The sequence below is a fragment of the Lepidochelys olivacea genome (genome assembly GCF_965140295.1).
Source record: "Lepidochelys olivacea isolate rLepOli2 genome assembly, chromosome: 2".
NCBI classification, from domain to species: Eukaryota; Metazoa; Chordata; order Testudines; family Cheloniidae; genus Lepidochelys; species Lepidochelys olivacea.
In genome coordinates, this window is record NC_140412.1 from 9,400,129 (window position 1) to 9,415,793 (window position 15,665).

The following is a 15,665-nucleotide window of genomic DNA, read 5'->3' on the forward strand; positions in this document are numbered from 1 at the left end:
CCCAGGTGCCCCCTCCCAGCATCCCAGCCTTGGGCCTCCCTCGCGTCCCTCAGGGGGGCCCTGGCTGGCGCGCGCGCCCCCGCCTGAGCGGCCGGCGGGGTCGCCCACGGGGCGTGCGGTCTCCCGCAGGGCGCCCCCCTCCCGCACCGGCTGCGCGCCTGCCCTCAAGCCCCGCCCCTCTCTGAATATTCATGAGCCCCGCGGAGGGGGCGGAAGCGGAAGCGTTGCAGGGAGACGGTTTCCGAGGAGCCCGGTATAAAGCGGACGCTGCTGCCCGCACCCGTCCGCGCCGGCCCGACCCGACTCGCCCCTGGGGAGCAGCCGGGACCCAGCCGCCCGGTCCTGACCGACCCACCTGCCGGAGCCAGCCAGCCACCCCCTCCGCGGCCACAGGGGCCAGGTACCGGGCAGAGGGGGAGACCCGGCGGCAGGTAAAGGAGGCACCAGGGGAGCTGGGCTGGGACCGGGTGAGGCGCCGGGGGCATTGGGACAGGTGGGGGGGTGAGGCGCCGGGGGCATTGGGACAGGTGGGGGGGTGAGGCGCCGGGGGCATTGGGACAGGTGGGGGGGTGGCTGGGTGAGGGACCGGGACAGGTGTTGGGGGGGGGGTGGCTGGGTGAGGCGCTAGGGAGTATTGCAAGGGGGGGATGGGGCTGGGGGCATTGGGACAGGTGGCTGAGTGAGGGGTGGGGGCGATGGGACCGGGTGAGGGGGCTCTGGGGGCCATTGGGACAGGTGGCTGGGTGAGGGGTGGGGGCGATGGGACCGGGTGAGGGGGCTCTGGGGGCCATTGAGACAGGTGGCTGGGTGAGGGGTGGGGGCGATGGGACCGGGTGAGGGGGCTCTGGGGGCCATTGAGACAGGTGGCTGGGTGAGGGGTGGGGGCGATGGGACCGGGTGAGGGGGCTCTGGGGGCCATTGAGACAGGTGGCTGGGTGAGGGGTGGGGGCGATGGGACCGGGTGAGGGGGCTCTGGGGGCCATTGGGACAGGTGGCTAGGTGGGGGGGCTCTGGGGGGCATTGGGACAGGTGGCTGGGTGAGGGGTGGGGGCGATGGGACCGGGTGAGGGGGCTCTGGGGGGGCCGGGACAGGTGGCTAGGTGGGGGGGCTCTGGGGGGCATTGGGACAGGTGGCTGGGTGAGGGGTGGGGGCGATGGGACCGGGTGAGGGGGCTCTGGGGGGGCCGGGACAGGTGGCTAGGTGGGGGGGCTCTGGGGGGCATTGGGACAGGTGGCTGGGTGAGGGGTGGGGGCGATGGGACCGGGTGAGGGGGCTCTGGGGGGCATTGGGACAGGTGGCTGGGTGAGGGGTGGGGGCGATGGGACCGGGTGAGGGGGCTCTGGGGGGGCTGGGACAGGTGGCTAGGTGGGGGGGCTCTGGGGGGCATTGGGACAGGTGGCTGGGTGAGGGACTGGGACAGGTGGTGGGGATGGGACCGGGTGAGGGGCCGGGGACATTGGGACAGGTGGTGGGGATGGGACCGGGTGAGGGGCTGGGGGCATTGGGACAGGTGGCTGGGTGAGGGGCTGGGACAGGTGGGGGGATGGGACGGGGGGGTGGGGCCAGGGGCATTGGGACAGGTGGCTGGGTGAGGGGCTGGGACAGGTGGGGGGGATGGGACTGGGTGAGGGAGCTCTGGGGGGGGATGGGGCAGGTGGCTGGGTGAGGGACCAGGTGAGGGGGCACTGGGATGGGACTGGGTGAGGGTCCGGGGGTGTTGGGACAGGTGGCTGGGTGAGGGACCAGGACAGGTGGGGAGGGGGGTGGCAGGGTGAAGGACTGGGACAGGTGGGGGGATGGGACCAGGTGAGGCGCTGGTGGGGATTGGAAGCGGGGATGGGGCTGGGGGCATTGGGCTGGAATGGGACTGGGTGAGGGACCGGGACAGGTGGGGGGGGGGGGTGAGGGACCAGGGGCATTGGGACAGGTGGCTGGGTGAGGGACCAGGACAGGTGGGGAGGGGGGTGGCTGGGTGAAGGACTGGGAGAGGTGTGGGGGATGGGACCGAGTGAGGCGCTGGGGGGGATTGGGCTGGGATGGGACTGGGTGAGGCACCAGAGGCATTGGGACAGGTGGCTGGGTGAGGGACCTGGACAGGTGGGGGAGGGGCCAGGGGCATTGGGACAGGTGGGGGGCTGGGACCAGGGGAGATTGGAATGGGGGATGAGACTGAGTGCATTTGGCTGGGATGAGACCGGGTGAGGCACCCGGGGCATTGGGACAGGTGACTTAGTGACGGACTGTTGACAGGTGAGGGGGGAGCAACTGATTGAGGGACTAGGTTAGGACTGGGTGTAAATAGACAGGAGGGGCGATGGAGGGTGATGGGAAGGTGGCTGAGGAAGTGTGGACAGAACAGGTGGAGGGGAGGGAGGTAAATAGGTGGGTGATGAGGTGAGGGGGATGGCTGACAGGTGGGGGGGTGTGGCTGGATGAGGGGCTTAGGAGGAAAGTGAAGGAGTTGTTTTGCTGGATTAGGACAGCCAAGCAAGTGAGGTGCTGGGTGGAGGGGATAAATGGGGAGTGAGGTGCTGGGGGGCTCTGGGGCATGGGACATGTAAAAGCGAATGGGGGCTTTTGGTAGAGGAACAACAAGGGAGGGGGAAAGGGCTGTGGAATGACAGGTGGAAGGGGAGGTCTTGCCTCATACTAGGCCCCTGTGGGGGTAAGGCACATAGTTTTGGGGATGGTAAAGGGTAAAATGGGGAGGTGGAAGGTGAGGTAAATGGACATGGGGCTGAGTGGTGAGACAGTGCAGGAGATGGGGCTGAGAGGAGGAAGATAACAGAACAGCGAGTTGGGCTGGATGACTGTGTGGGTGAGGAGTAGGAAACAAGTAGTTGTTACTGGGGTAAGACAGATAAAATAAAGTGAGTGGGTGAATGGAAAGGGGAAGATGAACAGAAGCCAGAAGAGACAGGTACTGTAGATAGGGGGCCCCAGTGCTGGTTTTGGTTGGTGTGGGAGATGAGTTGTTTTGCAGGGTTCTAAGGGTGTGAATTTGTCCTTGAGCAGCCAGGCTATCAGAGACCTGGAGTTGGTCTTTTTTTCCTGTTAAATGTTTGCATGCTTTAACTGTAACCAGATTTAATCCTTTTATTTTCATGAGAGCAGATTTCTGCTTAATTTGTCACCATCCTGGTGGAGAGAAAAGGGAAATGCTAGTTGCTGAATCCAGTAAGAGGTTACAGTAATAGAATACTTCCCTTCACTTCCAGAACCTGATGATCTTTGATAGGTTGAAACTTAGTTGCATCAATTTAAACTCTTGAAGAAAAAGTTAATACAGAACTACCTATTATAAAAAGTTCTTAAGGTGGCTAACGATGGACGTGGTGCTGTTGGAGAAACTTCTTTATGGAAGCTGAAAAATGTGCTGCTGACCTTGAGATTGCCCCAGAAGAGGCAGTGTGCGCTCTTTGTTGCAATAGAAACAACGCAATAAGTCCTGTAACTTTCTATGTTATCTGTTGGGAGAGTGTCTCAGCTGGTGTCTTTAATTAGTGGGTAGAGAGAATGAAGACTTGGCTGTGACTCAAGTTTGGAGGCAGAGGGGGGAAGTCTAATGTTGCTGATAGTGACTAGTAGGAGGGGTCAGGAAAGAAGCTTAATAAAAATATTTCAAGTTGTCTGTCATGCTAGGTGAGGCAATATTGAATAGTTCTGATTCTGGCCACAAAGAAGGGGGGGTGTGCCCAGCTCAGAAGTGGACCTGAAATGAAGTGGATTATAGGGAGTAGGGTAGAAAAACTATCTAGAATTTCAAATATCCATTAGGAGTGTAGTGGCTGAAGAGAGCTCACTGTTACAAGTGTGTATGGTCACAGTAACTTGCATAACATGCTGTTCTTATATTAACTTGTCTAAATGTTATCTGCTCCACATTCACTGCCTGGCTCAGACAGTGCTACTAAAATATTTAATGTTTGCAGTGTTGTAGCCATATTGATCCTGGTATATGAGAGACAAGGTGAGTTAGGTAATATCTTCTATTGGACCAACTTCTCTTGGTGAAAGAGACAAGCTTTTGAGCTACATAGAGCGCTTCAGGTCACCTCTGTGTAGCTCAAAAGCTTGTCTATTACAACAGAAGTTAGTCCACTAAAACAATTTAGTGATTGCTTCATTTAAAGTGTGAGTTGGTGGATTATTTACCTATTTTTTGCCTTGCAACCTGCAAGATTTCTTAAGTAAACATACGTGATTGAAATGTGAGGGAAAGAATCACTTTAAGCTGTGGTATGTATTCTCTAGCATCTGCAGTGGATCTTAAGGTAGTACTGCATACTGCAGTGTTTGCAGGGAAGCAGTACCTACAAAAGACAAGGTCTGCTTGTTTTGGTTTAATTATTGTACTAGAAATCAATGAACACACTATCTCCTGGGATCTGTTTTAAATTGCACTAGTAAAGTACAAATGGAAAGTTTTGAAACTATTGTTTAAATATGTTTATATTTTAATAACAGACAATTTTTAACAAATGTTTTCTCTTACAGAAAAAATATACTGTTGGCTTATAATCTTAAGATTGACTCATCAGTCTTCACAACAAAGGAACCTGCCTTGTTCAGGCTTAAAGCAAATCCAGGGATCTTTACATTAAGTAGGCTGCCAAAAGGCACATGAGGGAATAGATATGAAAATGACTATAATGGTACTGTCAGCTGTTGTCTTAGAAATAATACACTGGAACCTCACATCCATAGCTTTAATCTGTGGTGTATAGGTTTTAGTAAGTTGTTTGTTTGTTTTTTTTTAACTTAAGTATTCAAGAGAGACTTCATTACAGTAATGAGCAATTGCATGACCTAATAGATAGTTGCATTAATTTAGTAATTTATATTTCTTAGTTAGGTACTTAAATTATTGGAGGCGAATCTACATTCAAGTCAGTTCAGGTGTCCTTGAATAAAGAAGAGGCTGTAATTTTCTTGTCTACATATAGGTGGAAGACAGAATGTAGACAACTGAGGGGCCTTAAGTCAGGCAAAAGAGTTTCCTGTTTTGTGTACAGCCTCTTTCTGAGTTGTGACGTGTGCACTCTCTAGTTTTCTATTGAACTCCTGAAGGGTAGAGGACACTTCATATGTTTGCAGGTGTTCACATTTATTTAAACACTGAACTCTGGTGATATGAGCTATGTCTGCAAATTGTTCTTGTTTATTTGGTAAATGAGTCTTCAATTGTCACACTGATCATAATTAAAATAACTTAATGGCTTACCTTTTGAAGCTGAAATTTGTTTTCATTAGCAGTTGGCTGATTTATAACTGAATTAGATTATCTTGTATATACCTGCTTTTTGTTGTGCATTGCTTTAGCTTGATAGAAAATCTCACACATGAAACAGGCTTTAAGGATAAATATATAGCATATTTTAAAGACTGTTTTCCTTGTGTTATAGCACCATAAATGATTGAAACAGAAATGTTTAATCCAAGTCTATGTAGCTTCTGATCCTTGGTTTATTTGTCTAACCTTAATTAATGAAAATAAACCACTCAGTTTCACTTCCACTTCCTAGTTCTCATGTATAAACACAATGATGCAACACTTGGGTTACTAATAGTGGGGAAAGAACACTGGCTTCCCATTAGAATTTATGTAAATTATGGTGACATTATTGATTTTGAGGCTTTTTGTGTGGCTAGGAAAAAAATATGCAAGCTTATTGGCTTACATATTTTACAATTTTCTTTAACATTTTTATCTCCATGTTTTGCTTGCCCTTTTGTGTTTTGTTTATACCCTTATTCCAAAAGGCAAATATCACATACCCAAGTGCTGGAGTGGGAATCGTTTTCTTGTAGGGTTGCTGTTGAGTACATGGTAGCTGTGACTCTCTTTAAAAATAAATCAGTCTGTACTTTTTTTCTTCGGGTGCTTGCCCCCGGATAATTGGAATTACACGACCTCTCTAAGAGATTAGACTAAAAAAAGCTTGAACATGGACTTGGACTTGATGACATTGCCATAATTATTAACTTACTGGTTGTGACCTTGAAAGATGTAAAATTACTTTTTGGGTAGACTTAACAATCTTAAACTTGCCAACACTATTGTAAGTTGAATCTTTCCCGTGTCATTAAATATAAACTTCAATATTTATTACTGAAAATGCATATGCATCAGCAGACACTACAAAAGGTAAAAATTTATATAACCATGATGCCAGAGTACTTCTGAATATTGACTATAAATAGATGTTTCAAAAAAGTTCTGATATGGAATTGTGCATTGAAGGTTAATGCAAATCTACACTTTTTTTTAAGAAAGTAAAAGATGGAAACTTCTCAAGTTTCCACTTCCTCAGTGTCCAAGTTCCCATAACTCTAAAGAGACTTACTGGCTTAGTACGGGCTTTTTAATATTTGTTTAGCCACTCGCTCTGTTTCAACTTGGAACATCAAGTTGTACTCAACACTGCCATTCACAAACTTGCATCACTCTCTGAATTAAATGGCAATTATCTGCGGTATGAATAAATGCCTGTGGCCAGTACAAGAAGAAGATTTTGTTCCATGTTCCAAAAAGGCAATTAAGATCTTAGTTTAGAGATGATGGTACCTGATTCTGTATTAGCAAGCATCTTAACAGTCACATTGATGTAAACAACTACTCCAAATGGTTGCAAACTTCACAACCATTTGTCTTCCATGATCACTGAGGCCGAGGCAATTAGAAGTCATCCCCCTGCAATATGCTTGCAAACAATGGTTTGGAGCAGGGGTTCTCAAACTGGGGGACGGGACCCCTTAGGGGGTCTCAAGGTTAATACATGGGGGGTCACGGGCTATCCGCCTCCACTCCAAAGCCCGCTTTGCCTCCAGCATTTATAATGGTGTTTTTAATGTATATGGGGGTTGCATTCGGAGGTTTGCTATATGGTACTGGTGACCCATTTCAAAGTTTGAGAACAGTTGGTTTAGAGGTAGAGACTAAGAGTTTAAATGGTCAAGGAGGAATTAATCTGAGAATGCTTGTTTGCATCAAAGAATTTTTGCATGCCTGTGTTGTGCCTGTGGCCTTGCTGAATGGAACTTTTCCTCTTGGTCATAACACCTTTAAAATCCAGGCCTGTAAAAACTATTCCAAATGATAGGCAGTTTGATTAATCCATACTACTTTGTCTTAGTTAGTCCAGTGTGCCTGGCTGTGTGAAACTGTCATTTATTTTGCAGACAAGATCAAACAAATCTAAACTGACTTGACGACATTCCTGTGGGGTTCTCCATCCTTCAGTAACTAGCATATTCTGCAAGTCCTTACATATTGCAACTGAAATTCCACTCCACGCTCAAGCATGAAAGTGTAATTCAGGCGAATACTTAAATTTATTTAGTGGAGATTGTGAACATAAACATAACATAAGAATGGCCCTACTGGGTCAGACCCCAAAGGTCCATCTAGCCCAGTATCCTGTCCTCCGACAGTGGCCAGTACCAGGTGCCCCAGAGGGAATGAACAGAACAGGTAATCATCAAGTGATCCATCCCCTGTCACTCATTCCCAATTTCAGGCTAGGGACACCATTCCTGCCCATCCTGGTTAATAACCATTGATGGACCTATCCTCCATGAATTTATGTAGTTCTTTTTTGAACCCTGTTATGGTCTTGGCCTTCACAACGTCCTCTGGCAAGGAGTTCCACAGATTGACTGTGTGTGTGAAGAGTTTCAGAGTAACATCCATGTTAGTCTGTATTCGCAAAAAGAAAAGGAGTACTTGTGGCACCTTAGAGACTAACCAATTTATTTGAGCATGAGCTTTCGTGAGCTACAGCTCACTTCATCGGATGCATCCGATGAAGTGAGCTGTAGCTCACGAAAGCTCATGCTCAAATAAATTGGTTAGTCTCTAAGGTGCCACAAGTACTCCTTTTCTTTGTGTGTGTGAAGAAATACTTCCTTTTATTTGTATTAAACCTGCTGCCTATTAATTTCATTTGGTGACCCCCTAGTTCTTGTGTTATGAGACGTAGTAAATAACACTTCCTCATCTACTTTCGCTACACCAGTCATGATTTTATAGACCTCAATTATCTCTCCTTAGCGCTCTTTTTCCAAGCTGAAAAGTTGTGCACATGTAAGTTGAGTGACAGTGTCATCGAAGCATCTGCCAGTGTTTCATTTCTTGGTATAACTTCATGTGTGAAGTATCTGGTTTTGTTTGTGGGGTTTTTTTTGGGACCCCCTGTCAAATCAAATTCTTTACTGGGCCAGTGAGTTACATCTCTAAGTAACTATATACCTTCCAATTTGACACATCATGCTGAGGTACCATATTTGTGTCAATTTGGAAAGAGCTTTGTGATTTTTCTCCCCCCTCCTCTCCCACCCACTTCTGCTCAAACGCTTCCAAGTCACACTGACAAACATGCCAAATTTTAGTCTGAAAGCTAAGTTTGCTAAAGTTGACCCTCCTAGGGTGAAAACACTGAAATAACTTAGACAGAATGCACAGCAATATGAGTTTATTATAAAACTTTGCTCTAAGCAGTGTCTTTGCACTATGCAATCTAATTAGATTTTAAAATCAACCCTGGACAGCTGCTGAAGCTGCTCCTCTTCACTTTAGAGCTTGTAATAGTTAACCACACATCTGTAGGTTCAAGTTGTACTGCTAGAATTGTGCTGTGGTTAGGAGTGTGCACAAGGACCACCCAGAAACTTCAGGAGATAAAGGATATGGCTTCCTACTTCCTATACAGCATGGGCTTCTGAGTACTAATGCTAGTACTCAAGTCTTTGCAGTTGCACTCTTTCCTGGTGTTGGTGAGTCTCTGAAATCATGAATCGTCTGGGACTTGGGGAGGAACTAACTTTCAATGTACATTACGATATATGTGTACAACACTTCCAGGACCAGCTGCAGAGATTTGTTGTCAAAGGATCTCTGCATCTGAAACAGGTTGTATTGGCATATTGCCAGTTTGTCGAGCTTTAGGGCATAACTTAAGGCTCTTTTTTTAGTTTTAACTGGTTTAGCTTAATGTGAAGTTCCAATTTATTTGTTTTGGTTTGTGGGTTGACTTTTTGTATTAACATGCCATGCGAGGGAATGATGCTCTCTTATGATAGTGGCACTAAGACTATTAACTTATTTAGGGTGACATAAATAACTTAAGCCCCTTAAAATGTTGTTTTATTATGTGCACTTGTGATAGGTGATGTAAAATGAAATACCACTTAAAGTAAAGATGAGTAGGTTCACTTTCCTGGACCTTATGCCCTTGTCTAATCAATGGGCATTGGCCATCAAACACAGCAGTGTCAATTGCATAAGTGGTATGAATTAAGTTAAATAGTTGCATTGACATTTACTAGCCTTCACTGCACACTAACACTTTATATTGTGGTAGAGCCTAGAGGCCAACCAGGTTGGAGTCCCATTATGCTAGGTGCTGTACAAACATAGGAAAATGATAGTCCCTGCTCTGAAGAGCTTGCAATCTAAAAGACAAAACAGGTAGATGAGACAAACGCGCATTAGGGTGAAATGGGGAGGTAAGGGGGGAGAACAGGTAACAAAAATGGGATTTGGGCAGTTCTTAGCCAAGAAGAAACAGAATGAAAGATCATCTGATCAAATAAGGATTGGTAGTAATGCTTTTTTTTTTAAGCAGAACTATAAAAAAGTATATAAATGCTGATTGTGTTAAGATTTATCAATAGCAAAAACTTTTAATAACTTAAAAGCTTAGTTAATAAACTAATGTTGCTGGGAGATTGACTAGAGTCCTTAGCTGGGTTTTCTTCCTTAACTCAGTTTCTTCATTTTGCTTTAAATAAGGGCTCTGTTTTTGTAGCTGAATATGAAACCAGTGTTTTGCTGACCCTGCATTTTCTTTCTCCTCCGTTAGCCAGCCTGGGTTACTTCTGCATGCAGTACTAGCTCATTTATTTTGAGAAGCTCAAAAACAAATCCATTATCACCCTTGAGTGCCAAATAAATGACCTAGCTGGGGACTGAACCCAGTGTGCTGGGTTTTTTTTTGTTTTGTTTTACAAAACATTACTGCTATACTCACACTTGAGTTATTTTTCTTGTTCTTTGTCCTTGAATAGGTGATCAGATTGTCTGGACCATATCCAGAAAGCAGTGGTTGGGTCACTTGATGTCTTATTACAGAACAGTAAAACAGACTTCTGTGCCAGTTAACTTCCTATTCCTTCTAATATTTTTATACACAAGCAGCATTATTGTGAAAAAATACTTCATCTTAAAGACTGTAACGACCCCTTTTTTTTCTTGGTGACTTACAGAAGGAATTTATAGTCTCAAAGTACTGGATCTTCATCTTCAGACCATAATGGACTTCGTAGATTCTCAGGCCAGAAGGAACCATTCTGATCTAGTCTGACCTCTTGTATGGCTTGTGTCATACAACTTCCCCAAAATAATTCCTAGAGCATCTCTTAGGAAACCCATCCAATCTTGACATTAAAATAATCCGTGATGGAGAATCAAGAACCACCTTTGTCAAGTTCTGCCCTTTATGAAATATTTTCCCCCATGTAGTACTCATAGACTAATCAAATCAACCCTTAACCTTCTCTTTATTAATAATGTCCAACCTAAACCTCCATTGCTGCAATTAAAGCCCATTGCTGCTAATCTTCTCGGAGGTTGAGAACAATTTTTTTTTCCTTCCTCCTTGTAACAACCTTTTATGTGCTTTAAAACTCTTATCATATCCCCCTTCAGTCATGTCTTCTCCAGACTAAACAAACACAATTTTTTCAGTCTTTCCTCATAGTTCATGTTTTCTAGACCTTTAATCATTTATATCAACATCGTTCTTGAATTATGGACACCAGAACTGGAGACAGTATTCCAGCAGCTATCGCACTAGTGCTAAATACAAAGGTAAAGTAATCCCTACTCCTTATCTAGATTCTCCTCTTTATGTATCCAAGAATTGTATAGCTCTTTTGGCCACAATGTCTCTCTGGTCGCTCAGGTTCAACCTACTATCACCACAACCCCCAGATCTTTTTCAGTCACTGCTTCCCAGGATAGAATCTTCTATACTGTCTGTAAGGCCTGCATTCTTTGTTCCTAGATGTATGCATTTAGCCATATTAAAACACATTGTTTGCTTCTGCCCAGTTTATCAAGTGATCCAGATTATTCTGTACTAGTGACTTGTCCTCTTCATTATTTACTATTCCTCCGGTTCATGTCCTCTGCAAATATGAAAGACAAAAAAAATTGATTTTAAGATCAGAAGGGACCGTTGTGGTCCTCTAGTCTGACCTCCTGGGCGTTGCAGGCCACAGAACCTCACCCACTCCTGAAATAGACCCCCTAATCTCTGGCTGAGTTAGTGAAGTCTACAAATCATTATTGAAAATGTGAAATGGCATAAGGCCAAGAACTGATCCCTGCATGATTATGCTGGAAACCCACCCTTCTGATGATGATGATTCCCCATTTACAATTACATTTTGAGACCCATCAGTTCACCAGTCTGATTAATTTTATCTTTCTAGTTTTTTTAAACTTACAGAAGTCTAAGTCTCAACACTTAGCTGATGAAGGCAATAACTTCTACAAAAGAAGATATCAGGTTATACAGGATCTATTTTCCATAAGCCCATGTTGATTGGCATTAATTATATTCTCCTCCTTTAATTCTTTATTAATCTAAAATATCATGTTAGCCACTCTATCTTGCCTTGGATTGATGTCAGGCAGATAGTGGCTGATAATGGAAAGAGTTATCATATGATGTATCTCTTTCCAAATGCAGAACAAACTTATTGAACTTTTCTGCATTAAGTGTACCATTTCCATCTAATAATGGCCCAGTACCATTGTTAGGATTCTTTAGATCCTAATGGACTCTGGCCATTGTATCCCTTATCAATTTTCTACAATTTCTAGCTTCTGCTTCATATTCATTACTATCAACTTTCCCTTTTTTCCATTAATATAGATAACCAGGTTTGGGGGGAAGTGAAGGTGGCTATTTTAACCAATATGGCCTTCTTCCACAACTCTGAGTGAGACTTTTTGGGCATCAGGTAAAGTGTTCTTAAACAGTTCCCACTTATCATTCACTTTCTGATTTTTTTTTTTTTGAAATTCTTCCTCTTGAAGATTTGACTCCAAATTTCAAAGCTTGAAAAAAATTGTCTTAAAAGGCCATTGTCTTATGAGTTCTAATATAATTTCCCTGTGTTGTTGAATGCAACACTTTTTTTTTTGAGTTAGTAAGCTGTCTTCTAGAATATTTAGAAGTTGCAAGGATATGTTAGTACTGGTAGCATGAGACCCACAGCATATGTCACCCAAACTGTAGTCCCCCACGATCCTGCAGCTCTTTTCCTATGCATTATAGATTGGTATGTAAGGAGCTGGTTATCCTGCTCCCTAGTATGATATGCTGGCTTGTCTTAGTTTGCATAGCAGACACCATCTTGCGCTTCATATGACAGAACATTGATCCATAAGCCTTCAAGATCATTTTCATCTGAGATCAGTGACTTGGAAACAGGTAGTGCCACCTTGACAATGCTACTCTTTTCCCTTTTTGCCCACTTGATCCTTCGTAATACATTGACTTTTAACTCTCCAACCATGGGAGTCATCCCACCAGGCTTCAGTAGTACCAGCTAGATCAAATTTATGCCAACTCCTCATGTTTGTTACCCAGGCTTCTAGCATTGATATATAGGCAGTTATAAAATTTCTTCTCTTCATGGCCTTTGGTTCCTTGACTAATCTTGTTCTCAACATCTCAGTCTTGTGCTGGATTCATATCTTCCCCCTCTTTACCCTCTGCTTTTATTAACACCTTGACTACTGTAGCCAACCTGTCCCTCAGAAGATTGGCCCACCTTCTATGGGGAGATGGGGCTGTATAATTTGGATGGACTCCGCTTTAATAGAAGGTGAACCAGTGTCCACAACTTTCCAACCTACCCAATTTAGCTAGGTAGCAGTTCTATTCCAGAATAGCCTGCCTTCTGTTTTAGGAGATTGCTTGGATGCTCTTCAGCATGCTTCTGAGTTTCCCTGAAATCTATCAACATGATATCCCACAATGCAGTGTCATTAATGCTGATATGAACCATCACCAGTGGATCATTTCCCTTGGACTTCAAAAGCCTTGGCTCCAGGAAGGCAGCACACTGTCCTGTTGTCTGCCTGTCCTTTGCAGAATGTTCTTTCAGACAGCCTGTGGAAATATAATTCTAGTGTAATATTGCTCCCCCGGGGGGGAGAGAGAGAAGATGTTCTGTGCAAATATAGCCGCCTGTGCAGATAATCTAGTATTGTCCCAGAGGAATGATTCAGCAGTCTGAACTGTTGCTGCTTTGACTCCCAAGAGTTCAAAAAATAGAAAACCCTCAGTGCTCACATCATATTGAAGAGCATGCACTCTTATCTAGTGCACATCCTATCACACATGTCCTGGAAAATGCAGGACAATTGAGGTGGGAATAGTGATCACTAATCTCAGATTAATAATCTGAGAGTAATGCCCAGCTCCCCCCACCAGTGACAGATATATTTTAGAGAACTGTTTATACTTTTTGACTACATCTCAGGTGACTCAGTGTTTGTCCACACAGTGCTGCACCAATGCAATGCTTAGTGAAGAAGCTACCTACACCAATGGGAGACCTTCTCCCATCGGTGTAGGTACTCCACCTCCACAAGGCGGTAGCTATGTTGACAGGAGGGCTTTTCCTGTCAACATAGTACTGTCTAAATGTAGGCGTTAAGTCATATAACTGTAGCATTCAGTACTTTGGCCCCAGGTAGTGAAGCCCAGGCTTTGGCCCTGGGCCCCTGCAAGTCTAAGCCAACCCTGGTGACCCCGTTAAAAGGGGATTGTGACCCACTTTGGGGTTGTGACTCAGTTTGAGAACAGCTGGTGTAGACCAAGCCTTGGCTTTCAGCATAATGCAAGAATGGCTAAGTATTTCTTCTAGATTCCAGGTGTGACTGTTTGGTAGCATTGCAAATGTCTTAACAGCATGCTCCCTTTTTGATAGGGGAGGACAGATGTAATTTTGAGGGTAGTAAGTAGGGGAACCTGAAGGCAAGCGAAAACAAGGCCATCCGAAAACAACATGGCAAAGAGCTGGGGCACAGCTGGGGAACCATTGAAAGAATTGCCAGAAATAGACAGTAGTGGAGGATTTTAGTTGCTGCCTTAAATGCCAGAGGCATAATGGAAACATGATGAAGTAGGGACAACCAACCTGTGAATAGAATAAAATGTTAATCCCTTTTCAGTAGCTTAAAGGGATGAGAGGGTCTGGTCTGAGTCACTACTTAAAGTCTGTGAATTTATGGAAAGGTCTTTGCTACTTGGATGCTTTCAATCTGCAGAACAAAAGCCCAGGTAAGAGTCTAACTCTCTTTCAGTACTCCTTTCTCTTAAGAATTGATTGAAGGAGCAAGGCTCTAATCAAAAACAAGGAAAGATTCCCTTTCTTTGATTAAAATGTAAAATCAAACTAAATCCACTCCCCTTCTTACAGCCTCCTCTGAAGTAAAAGGCATTGGGGAGAAAGGCAACTGTTTGTCTGGTTTCAGAGTAACAGCTGTGTTAGTCTGTATTCGCAAAAAGAAAAGGAGTACAAGGTGCCACAAGTACTCCTTTTCTTTTTTTAACTGTTTGTCTGACAATCCAGTGTAAACATGGCAATACTGGCCTGTCTTTCTGAAGATGCCTTCAAGGCACACTTGCCTCATCCAAGAGAAAGTAGTTCAGATATTGACAGACAGTAACACAGTGATGTGTTAAGAGGCACTTCTACTGTGAAAGTGGTGTGAGCATCACATATATGTTGCTGTTCACGTACTTGGGAAAGCAGTATTCGTTCTACACATGCACTTATTCCAACAACACTTATGTAAGGTGTTAAACTTATGACTTTATAAAATGGACATTCTGTTTAAAATGCAGGGCTGGATGTTTTAGAACTTCCATTAGATAATAGGATTCTAATACACCAGTTTTCAATATATTAAAATAATCCATACATTTTGGTTTCCATCCTATGCTGTCACCAAATTTTGTACAATTTCCCAGAGAAAGTAAGTCTTTTTTAGTGCTAGACTTCTTGCAAGGCGAGGGAAGTGCTTCACTGCTGTCTCTAGCTGTTGCTCCTTCAACAGGCATGCAAGTTCTTTTGGACTCACTGGACACTTTACCCCTTTAGGGTCTATGCAACCGGCATATATTAGTAGCAACACAGGACAGCCTTTTTTTAAACAAACCAGCATTTATTAGTCAACTGGCATACAGTATTTTAGGGTTCTTTGCTTAGAATGGAAAAGCAAAGCTTATATGTCCATTCCAGCAGCATAACCTTCCTCTGTCCAAAACAGTCAAGATGCCATCTTTTCCACTGGCACAGGGCAGCAGAGGGTTTTTATTATTATACCAATGTCCTGACACCTAAGTTCTGTTTTCAGGCTCTAGGCACCATTCTCTGTCATATTCTGCTTCCCAAGACCACCCCAATATTAGTCCCCTGTCGCTGGACAGAAATAACAATACAGAAGTGATTGGGGGTGGGGGTCATGCATATTTTCATAAATATGGAAATGTCCCACGTTCTCAGCATATGCTATTTCACAGCTATTGAAGCTAACTATAATAGAGTTGGAGCAGAGGGCACAGGGTTGCTATATAAT

At 44.6% G+C, this 15,665-nt stretch overlaps 1 protein-coding gene across 1 annotated transcript in view; it reads left to right on the forward strand.

Moving 5' to 3' along the window:
- Positions 1-236: 236 nt before the first annotated feature.
- SLC45A4 (solute carrier family 45 member 4) overlaps positions 237-15,665 on the forward strand; it is a 104,579-nt gene continuing 89,150 nt past the window's right edge. Inside the window, exon 1 of the mRNA XM_084621017.1 lies at positions 237-431. The gene's annotated coding sequence lies outside the window, so the exon portion shown is untranslated. The remainder of the gene's footprint in view (positions 432-15,665) is intronic.